The 9,334-nt window shown below is 45.9% G+C and overlaps 3 non-coding genes and 1 pseudogene across 3 annotated transcripts; all 4 read left to right on the forward strand.

Annotated features, from left to right (window-relative positions):
- The first annotated feature begins 1,267 nt into the window (after positions 1–1,267).
- LOC130312193 (U2 spliceosomal RNA) lies at positions 1,268–1,458 on the forward strand. The gene has a single exon (XR_008860375.1). It is a non-coding gene; the product is annotated as a U2 spliceosomal RNA (small nuclear RNA).
- A 2,091-nt stretch (positions 1,459–3,549) lies between these two features.
- LOC130312194 (U2 spliceosomal RNA) lies at positions 3,550–3,740 on the forward strand. Its single transcript, XR_008860376.1, has one exon. It is a non-coding gene; the product is annotated as a U2 spliceosomal RNA (small nuclear RNA).
- A 2,093-nt stretch (positions 3,741–5,833) lies between these two features.
- On the forward strand, positions 5,834–5,993 carry LOC130312203 (U2 spliceosomal RNA; annotated as a pseudogene).
- A 2,246-nt stretch (positions 5,994–8,239) lies between these two features.
- On the forward strand, positions 8,240–8,427 carry LOC130312202 (U2 spliceosomal RNA). The gene has a single exon (XR_008860382.1). It is a non-coding gene; the product is annotated as a U2 spliceosomal RNA (small nuclear RNA).
- Positions 8,428–9,334: the final 907 nt, after the last annotated feature.

Here is a 9,334-nt window from a genome sequence, read left to right on the forward strand (position 1 = left end):
TTTTATGTATTCAGCACCTATGTATAATGTTGTAAAAATGCTCTAGAAGCTAAAGTCGCAGAAATGTCACACATATTTGGCCTGCAACTTTCTGTGCGACAAATTCAGACAGGAAAAATCAGTATAAATCCTTAGAAAATTATCCCCCAGTGTCTCCATCTGCTGGCGGTATTGAATAAGCATTGCTGCACTGATGGGGTATGCATTAGACGAAAAAAAAGAAGAAAAAGAAGAATAATACGCCCAGAAAAGAGGCGAAAAGGAGAAAAACGTAAAAAAACGTGAAAAAAAAGTAAGAGGAAGAGAAGGGAAAAAAAGGTGGAAATGGGTTTAAAAGTGATTTCGGCGGAGAAATATATATATATATATATATATATATATATATATATATATATGCGCACACACACACATAGATATAAACGTATTCTCCGTTGAGATATTGCAGCCGCTGCTGTGTCCAGGCCCAGGAGCCTTAGCACTGTGCTGTGATGTCACTCAATACCACTGACATCACTAGGTGTAAACAACATCTCTCCTTTGCTGTGTATGTGACTATGGAGCTGTTTGGTGATGTCGTCTATTACGGCCTTCATAGAAGCAACAGGAGATTGTTGCATCCATCTTGAACCCTCAGAACTACAGTGCTATGATGTCACTCACTTCCACAGGCCTTGCAGAGTGTAAACAACAACAACCCAGCTTTGTTGTGTATGTAACCAAAGGGATTTGTGATGTCACCTAGAACCTTCACAGCAGCGACAGCTTTATGAGGAGCATCAGCACTGCTCTGCCTGAGCAGAACCATCACCGCCATAGGTTGTCAAATAACCCGGATTTAACCCACACAGGTAAGTCCAATGGGGTGCAGGCATGTCCTCTATGCTTACAGCTTCCCGTGGGTGTTGGTTTGATACCGTTTGGGGACAGCCAAGGAGGCATCTGCAGGCAACAAAGGTAGGTGTGTGCTTGTGTGTGTGTTTCCTATGCAGATCCTAAGCCCAGTGTCACATGCAAGTAGGAGGAGTAAGAAGGGTTCCTGGCAAATCCGGGTTATGGATTGCATTTAAAAAGGCCCCGTGGGAGTGCAATGGGCCCCTGTCTTGCTGCTTAGCAATAATGGTATGGGTTTAGGTTCTGCTGTGTGTACTGGTGGTTGACTGCCCCCCAGCCCAGAGTGTGCATGGAAAATTGTCTGGCAGCCTCCCTGACAGCAAGCAGTGATAGTGCCCATGAAGGGGACCTTGTTGGGCCCGCCCCTTTCACGGTTATCGCTTCTCGGCCTTTTGGCTAAGATCAAGTGTAGTATCTGTTCTTATCAGTTTAATATCTGATACGTCCCCTATCTGGGGACCATATATTAAATGGATTTTTGAGAACGGGGGCCGATTTCGAAGCTTGCTTCCGTCGCCCTATGCATTGACCCGATATGGCAGTATCTTCGGGTACAGTGCACCACCCCCTTACAGGGTTAAAAAGAAAGATTCCTACTTTCATTGCTACCTGCTTGCTGGCTAGCCAGCTAGCCAGCCCTGTGGGCCTTGCTGCTGCTGCAGCCAAAAAACAAAAGGTGGTGCTGCTGCTGCTTCTGCTGCTTCTGCTTCTGCTTGTGTCTGGCCCCTGTTGGAGCGTCCAGGCACAGGACTTCTGCTGCTGCTGACTAAATGGCCTCCTTAATTGGATCATTTGAGTAGCCAGCACACCTGTGCAGGTAGGGCATGACATGATAGGCAGCTGCCTTGATAGCGGGTGGGTGCTGAATGTTCCTAATTGACAAAATAAGATTAATGCTTATGAAGAAATATAAAATCTCATCCCTTCCCCAATATCGCGCCACACCCCTACCCCTTAATTCCCTGGTTGAACGTGATGGACATATGTCTTTTTTCGACCGTACTAACTATGTAACTATGTAACATAACATGGGGGGGGGGGGGGTCTCCTGGCTGTTCACACAGGTGTGTCATTGCTGTACATTGACCATGCATTGCTTCTGTGGTATTGCAAAGGCAAAGACAAATGCTTCCAGCCATCCATTGCACTAATGGATTGGTCATCAGCTGGCTGTCTATGTCCCGCATCAATATAGACCAAAGTACAGAGGGTTAGGCTATGCTATTGTGCACCTACCTGATGCATCAGAAGGTGCGAGGCCCTTGCTAAATTCTGTGCACAGACTTTGAGATCTATGCTTTAGACTGTATCTAAACCTGCTCCAACATGGACTGACATTCTGGCCTACTTTCAGCCGATGCGACTTGTCTGTCGCTGAACAGTCGCTTTTTATGTATTCAGCACCTATGTATAATGTTGTAAAAATGCTCTAGAAGCTAAAGTCGCAGAAATGTCACACATATTTGGCCTGCAACTTTCTGTGCGACAAATTCAGACAGGAAAAATCAGTATAAATCCTTAGAAAATTATCCCCCAGTGTCTCCATCTGCTGGCGGTATTGAATAAGCATTGCTGCACTGATGGGGTATGCATTAGACGAAAAAAAAGAAGAAAAAGAAGAATAATACGCCCAGAAAAGAGGCGAAAAGGAGAAAAACGTAAAAAAACGTGAAAAAAAAGTAAGAGGAAGAGAAGGGAAAAAAAGGTGGAAATGGGTTTAAAAGTGATTTCGGCGGAGAAATATATATATATATATATATATATATATATATATATATATATATATGCGCACACACACACATAGATATAAACGTATTCTCCGTTGAGATATTGCAGCCGCTGCTGTGTCCAGGCCCAGGAGCCTTAGCACTGTGCTGTGATGTCACTCAATACCACTGACATCACTAGGTGTAAACAACATCTCTCCTTTGCTGTGTATGTGACTATGGAGCTGTTTGGTGATGTCGTCTATTACGGCCTTCATAGAAGCAACAGGAGATTGTTGCATCCATCTTGAACCCTCAGAACTACAGTGCTATGATGTCACTCACTTCCACAGGCCTTGCAGAGTGTAAACAACAACAACCCAGCTTTGTTGTGTATGTAACCAAAGGGATTTGTGATGTCACCTAGAACCTTCACAGCAGCGACAGCTTTATGAGGAGCATCAGCACTGCTCTGCCTGAGCAGAACCATCACCGCCATAGGTTGTCAAATAACCCGGATTTAACCCACACAGGTAAGTCCAATGGGGTGCAGGCATGTCCTCTATGCTTACAGCTTCCCGTGGGTGTTGGTTTGATACCGTTTGGGGACAGCCAAGGAGGCATCTGCAGGCAACAAAGGTAGGTGTGTGCTTGTGTGTGTGTTTCCTATGCAGATCCTAAGCCCAGTGTCACATGCAAGTAGGAGGAGTAAGAAGGGTTCCTGGCAAATCCGGGTTATGGATTGCATTTAAAAAGGCCCCGTGGGAGTGCAATGGGCCCCTGTCTTGCTGCTTAGCAATAATGGTATGGGTTTAGGTTCTGCTGTGTGTACTGGTGGTTGACTGCCCCCCAGCCCAGAGTGTGCATGGAAAATTGTCTGGCAGCCTCCCTGACAGCAAGCAGTGATAGTGCCCATGAAGGGGACCTTGTTGGGCCCGCCCCTTTCACGGTTATCGCTTCTCGGCCTTTTGGCTAAGATCAAGTGTAGTATCTGTTCTTATCAGTTTAATATCTGATACGTCCCCTATCTGGGGACCATATATTAAATGGATTTTTGAGAACGGGGGCCGATTTCGAAGCTTGCTTCCGTCGCCCTATGCATTGACCCGATATGGCAGTATCTTCGGGTACAGTGCACCACCCCCTTACAGGGTTAAAAAGAAAGATTCCTACTTTCATTGCTACCTGCTTGCTGGCTAGCCAGCTAGCCAGCCCTGTGGGCCTTGCTGCTGCTGCAGCCAAAAAACAAAAGGTGGTGCTGCTGCTGCTTCTGCTGCTTCTGCTTCTGCTTGTGTCTGGCCCCTGTTGGAGCGTCCAGGCACAGGACTTCTGCTGCTGCTGACTAAATGGCCTCCTTAATTGGATCATTTGAGTAGCCAGCACACCTGTGCAGGTAGGGCATGACATGATAGGCAGCTGCCTTGATAGCGGGTGGGTGCTGAATGTTCCTAATTGACAAAATAAGATTAATGCTTATGAAGAAATATAAAATCTCATCCCTTCCCCAATATCGCGCCACACCCCTACCCCTTAATTCCCTGGTTGAACGTGATGGACATATGTCTTTTTTCGACCGTACTAACTATGTAACTATGTAACATAACATGGGGGGGGGGGGGGGGTCTCCTGGCTGTTCACACAGGTGTGTCATTGCTGTACATTGACCATGCATTGCTTCTGTGGTATTGCAAAGGCAAAGACAAATGCTTCCAGCCATCCATTGCACTAATGGATTGGTCATCAGCTGGCTGTCTATGTCCCGCATCAATATAGACCAAAGTACAGAGGGTTAGGCTATGCTATTGTGCACCTACCTGATGCATCAGAAGGTGCGAGGCCCTTGCTAAATTCTGTGCACAGACTTTGAGATCTATGCTTTAGACTGTATCTAAACCTGCTCCAACATGGACTGACATTCTGGCCTACTTTCAGCCGATGCGACTTGTCTGTCGCTGAACAGTCGCTTTTTATGTATTCAGCACCTATGTATAATGTTGTAAAAATGCTCTAGAAGCTAAAGTCGCAGAAATGTCACACATATTTGGCCTGCAACTTTCTGTGCGACAAATTCAGACAGGAAAAATCAGTATAAATCCTTAGAAAATTATCCCCCAGTGTCTCCATCTGCTGGCGGTATTGAATAAGCATTGCTGCACTGATGGGGTATGCATTAGACGAAAAAAAAGAAGAAAAAGAAGAATAATACGCCCAGAAAAGAGGCGAAAAGGAGAAAAACGTAAAAAAACGTGAAAAAAAAGTAAGAGGAAGAGAAGGGAAAAAAAGGTGGAAATGGGTTTAAAAGTGATTTCGGCGGAGAAATATATATATATATATATATATATATATATATATATATATATATATGCGCACACACACACATAGATATAAACGTATTCTCCGTTGAGATATTGCAGCCGCTGCTGTGTCCAGGCCCAGGAGCCTTAGCACTGTGCTGTGATGTCACTCAATACCACTGACATCACTAGGTGTAAACAACATCTCTCCTTTGCTGTGTATGTGACTATGGAGCTGTTTGGTGATGTCGTCTATTACGGCCTTCATAGAAGCAACAGGAGATTGTTGCATCCATCTTGAACCCTCAGAACTACAGTGCTATGATGTCACTCACTTCCACAGGCCTTGCAGAGTGTAAACAACAACAACCCAGCTTTGTTGTGTATGTAACCAAAGGGATTTGTGATGTCACCTAGAACCTTCACAGCAGCGACAGCTTTATGAGGAGCATCAGCACTGCTCTGCCTGAGCAGAACCATCACCGCCATAGGTTGTCAAATAACCCGGGTTTAACCCACACAGGTAAGTCCAATGGGGTGCAGGCATGTCCTCTATGCTTACAGCTTCCCGTGGGTGTTGGTTTGATACCGTTTGGGGACAGCCAAGGAGGCATCTGCAGGCAACAAAGGTAGGTGTGTGCTTGTGTGTGTGTTTCCTATGCAGATCCTAAGCCCAGTGTCACATGCAAGTAGGAGGAGTAAGAAGGGTTCCTGGCAAATCCGGGTTATGGATTGCATTTAAAAAGGCCCCGTGGGAGTGCAATGGGCCCCTGTCTTGCTGCTTAGCAATAATGGTATGGGTTTAGGTTCTGCTGTGTGTACTGGTGGTTGACTGCCCCCCAGCCCAGAGTGTGCATGGAAAATTGTCTGGCAGCCTCCCTGACAGCAAGCAGTGATAGTGCCCATGAAGGGGACCTTGTTGGGCCCGCCCCTTTCACGGTTATCGCTTCTCGGCCTTTTGGCTAAGATCAAGTGTAGTATCTGTTCTTATCAGTTTTCATGCTGGTGGGGATGGGTGCTGCATGGAGGATGCAGGTGTACCAGGGCTTTCCGGGGCTGGTTCTGAGGAATCAGCTCGACGGCTGCCCCGATGTGACCTGTTCCCTCCGGGTCTCGCCATGAGGCTGAGAGGGTCTAGAGCCGAGGTACTTTTGTGCCTCGGGGAGTGGTGACCCCGAGGTGCCGAAACTCACTGGGAGAATAGGCTCACTGAGTTGAAGCACGGGCACCATAATCTCTTCACCTTGTGGCACTCACCTCTTGATTCCCGGCCTTCTGGCTAGGATCAGAGAAATTTTTATAGATCCGGCCGGATGTCCGGGCAGTATATCTGCACACATTCACTTATTTATTTATTTTTTGTCTCACTGTGTCACTTTTTGCGTGTTGTGTGTTCACAGGATTTGTCAGGATGCGGTAGCCCTTCTGGGTGTCCCTCCTGGCGGTCTAGGGGAGGTGTGTGTGGCCATTAGGTTCCGCACCTCCCTGCAAACACCCCGGGTACTCCTGCTTCGCAGGGTACCTACCGTAATCGGCTCTGCGGGCAGATACCTTGGCTAACGCCAAGGGGGATGCCGGGAGCATTTGTGGTCTCCTAGTAGCTTCGGCGAAAAGGGACATCGAACCTGGAACCTCGCAGGTACCTTTTGGTCCGGAGGCGAAGGGTAAGGTTTGTTGGGGGGCCTCTCTCCTATCGGAGAAGGGCTTGCGATAGACCGCATCCTTTGTGCACGTTTTTTTTAGTGTAACACGTTTGCACTTTTTCTTGCACTTTGGGTGAATCGAAAGCACGTTCCTCGGCTTTAGATAAAAAAAAAAAAAAAAAAAAAAATCTGCTCACTTGGTCTGGCTGGAAGGTTCCTGGGGGATCGCTCTACCTATTTGGTGGAGCTTCACCCCCTTGCTGCTTTTGGGGTTACGGCTTACTCCCCAGGAAACGAGAAGTGATCACCAGGCAGCCACTGGGTCGCCTGGTTGCAAACAGAGGACGGAAGAAGATCTCGGCAGCTGAACAGACATGGCGGATATACCTGAATATGCTCGGGTCCAAAATGCTGTTCGATTTATCGTGGAGGAGCAAGCCAGAGGAGAAAAGAATCTGGACTTCTTAATCGTGGAGATCTTGTTTGGTCTGTTCCAAGTGCCAAGAATGGAGATCTTGACAGTCATGGATTACCCTCGAAAGGGGGTCTATGATGTTACTTTCAACAGCAAGTCTTTCTACAGAAAATTTTTGGAAACCTTGGAGAAAACCCGGAATCATCCAAAGATGGAAGGCATAAAATTGGTTGAGCACTTTGTGGACAATACCAAGCTGTTCACAGTTAAGATGTACTCGCCATACGCGAAAGAAAGTGACATCAAGCTCTTTTTGCAGGAATTTTGTGTGGAAGTAGAGGAAAGAGGTAAAGTCCTTAACCAACACCAGCTTTGGACAGGAAAATGGAAGTTCTTGTGCAGACTGAAAGAGGATGCGGGGGCGCCCGGAAGATTGCTGCTCCCACCAGCTCGGTTTAAAATAGGGAAGTACACAGGGGATTTATTTTTCCCAGAGATGGGAACTTTCTGCAAAAACTGCAAACAATACGGGCATGAAAGTTGTGGAAAGATAATATGTACCAAATGTCTAAAGGAAGGTCATGTCTTTTCTGAGTGTGGCCAAAGTAAGACCTGCAGGGCCTGTAAAAAGACTGGGCATTTCTTTAAAGACTGCCCGGAAAAATCTGAGGCTATGGAAGTTGGGGTGAAATTGAAGAGGAAGACAAAAGAAGAGAATATAGTTCCAGAGGCAAAAAAAGTTTCTGGCAAGAGCAAAGAAAAGTTGGACACAGGAAAAGAAATGGAAGAAGAAAGCGTAAGTGAGGCTTCTGAAGGGGAGCCAACAGAGGAATTAAAGAAAATAATTCTCAGTGAGTATTTTTCTGGATATTTGGGTGAGGTGCTAGACCAAGCCCCAAAGGAAGAAAAAGAAATATTTGTTCAAGACCTAGTAAAATTTAAAATAAAAGTGAATACCCGGCTTGAAACTGTGAGGGGAAAAATAATGCAGTCCATGAAGCCTGATGTAAGGCGCTTTATGGCGACCTACCAAGTGTCACCATGGTTGGCAGTCCCTGTCAAAGAAGCTTTGAAGAGTGGAGCTCTTCAATTCGGTTTAATTGATTATTTGGCAGTTTTCGCGTGGAGAAAGGGTTTCATTTTGGATTAAGGTTTATTTGAGTTATTGTTGTTAGTTGTTTTGTTGTTTTAATTTGTTTTATTCTGGAGATAAATAAAAAAAAAAAAAAAAAAAAAAAAAGTTACCTGATGATGAGCACAAAAATCTAGTTCATATGAGATCTTAGAACTATGATTTAGTTCTGAGGGAAACTTAAAAAAAAAAATCTGTTCTTATCAGTTTAATATCTGATACGTCCCCTATCTGGGGACCATATATTAAATGGATTTTTGAGAACGGGGGCCGATTTCGAAGCTTGCTTCCGTCGCCCTATGCATTGACCCGATATGGCAGTATCTTCGGGTACAGTGCACCACCCCCTTACAGGGTTAAAAAGAAAGATTCCTACTTTCATTGCTACCTGCTTGCTGGCTAGCCAGCTAGCCAGCCCTGTGGGCCTTGCTGCTGCTGCAGCCAAAAAACAAAAGGTGGTGCTGCTGCTGCTTCTGCTGCTTCTGCTTCTGCTTGTGTCTGGCCCCTGTTGGAGCGTCCAGGCACAGGACTTCTGCTGCTGCTGACTAAATGGCCTCCTTAATTGGATCATTTGAGTAGCCAGCACACCTGTGCAGGTAGGGCATGACATGATAGGCAGCTGCCTTGATAGCGGGTGGGTGCTGAATGTTCCTAATTGACAAAATAAGATTAATGCTTATGAAGAAATATAAAATCTCATCCCTTCCCCAATATCGCGCCACACCCCTACCCCTTAATTCCCTGGTTGAACGTGATGGACATATGTCTTTTTTCGACCGTACTAACTATGTAACTATGTAACATAACATGGGGGGGTCTCCTGGCTGTTCACACAGGTGTGTCATTGCTGTACATTGACCATGCATTGCTTCTGTGGTATTGCAAAGGCAAAGACAAATGCTTCCAGCCATCCATTGCACTAATGGATTGGTCATCAGCTGGCTGTCTATGTCCCGCATCAATATAGACCAAAGTACAGAGGGTTAGGCTATGCTATTGTGCACCTACCTGATGCATCAGAAGGTGCGAGGCCCTTGCTAAATTCTGTGCACAGACTTTGAGATCTATGCTTTAGACTGTATCTAAACCTGCTCCAACATGGACTGACATTCTGGCCTACTTTCAGCCGATGCGACTTGTCTGTCGCTGAACAGTCGCTTTTTATGTATTCAGCACCTATGTATAATGTTGTAAAAATGCTCTAGAAGCTAAAGTCGCAGAAATGTCACACATATTTGGCCTGCAACTTTCTG

This window comes from Hyla sarda, unplaced genomic scaffold (genome assembly GCF_029499605.1).
Source record: "Hyla sarda isolate aHylSar1 unplaced genomic scaffold, aHylSar1.hap1 scaffold_1706, whole genome shotgun sequence".
NCBI lineage: Eukaryota > Metazoa > Chordata > Amphibia > Anura > Hylidae > Hyla > Hyla sarda.